Source organism: Ictalurus punctatus, unplaced genomic scaffold (assembly GCF_001660625.3).
Source record: "Ictalurus punctatus breed USDA103 unplaced genomic scaffold, Coco_2.0 tig00163693, whole genome shotgun sequence".
In the NCBI taxonomy this organism is placed as follows: domain Eukaryota; kingdom Metazoa; phylum Chordata; class Actinopteri; order Siluriformes; family Ictaluridae; genus Ictalurus; species Ictalurus punctatus.
Window position 1 is genome coordinate 12,459 of NW_026521169.1, and position 1,186 is coordinate 13,644.

Consider the following 1,186-nt stretch of genomic DNA (forward strand, 5'->3'; position numbering starts at 1 on the left):
ACTGGAGACACTGAGGTACGCTCACACGCACACACTCACACTGGAGATACTGAGGTACACACACACGCACACACTCACACGCACACACCGGAGAGATACTGCGGTATGCACACACACACACACACACGCACACTCTCTCTCACACACTCACACAGACACTCACACTGGAGATTCTGAGGTACACACACACACACACTCACACACACACAGTTTTCCTCTGTGGTGATTGTAATTGTAGTGATGTGATATATTGTCATTGTTGTGTGTGTGAGATGAGAGTAAATGTTGTGTATATAAAGATTTTGTGTAGTTGATGTTTTCAGAGCTAAAACTGAGTGTGTTAAGTGTGAGAAGGTTTTCTTTCTTGCAGGATGTGGAACTGCAGTATTACAGATGAAGGTTGTGCTGCTCTGGCTTCTGCTCCGAGGTCAAACTCCTCATCACACCTGAGAGAACTGAATCTGAAGGGTAATAATCCAGGAAATCAGGAGTGAAGCTCCTCTCTGATCTACTGAAGGATCCACACTGTAACCTGGAGACACTACAGTGAGTTACTGACTAACTGTCTCTTTACTCTACTGTATCATACTGAATAAAGTATGTGTGTGTGTGTGTGTGTGTGTGTGTGTGTGTGTATGCTGATGTGTGTTTACACTGATGTTCTTCTCTCTCTTACAGCATTAACTATAATAAACTCACCAGGACGGCGTATGACAGGAGTCTCACCTCAAACCTCTTCTCCAGGATAAAGCAGTCTTGGTGAAGAGTTAGAACCGGTCCCACATTTCCAGCAGTTTGGGAGCTGAATCATTGAACTTAAAGGGGCAGAGCAGAAACAAAGTCAAGAACAGGCAGAAGGTCATACACAGGAGAAATCAACACACGTAACCAAATATCTGCTGTACAAAGTAACGGCACCGATCTGCCCCGGGGATGGAGACTGACGAGGCTTAAGTACACGTCCGGAAATGTACAGCCAACTCATCCCAAAGCACGAGGCGGGAGCAGGCACGTACAAGATGTGATCGTCCAATGGCAAGCCGGAACATGATGCATTGCAGTGGACTGGGCTTAAAAGAGGAGGAGACAAGACACCCATCCCTCCCCTGACATAGACACACGAATGGAACATAGTACAAATAGAAATAAAACTGAGGACATAACAATGGTCAAGTATCAAATATAA

General features: G+C 45.3%; 1 long non-coding RNA gene across 1 annotated transcript; it reads left to right on the top strand.

Moving 5' to 3' along the window:
• The first annotated feature begins 479 nt into the window (after positions 1-479).
• LOC128632640 (uncharacterized) lies at positions 480-1,186 on the top strand. The gene is made up of 2 exons (XR_008396185.1): positions 480-546; positions 679-1,186. It is a non-coding gene; the product is annotated as an uncharacterized LOC128632640 (long non-coding RNA).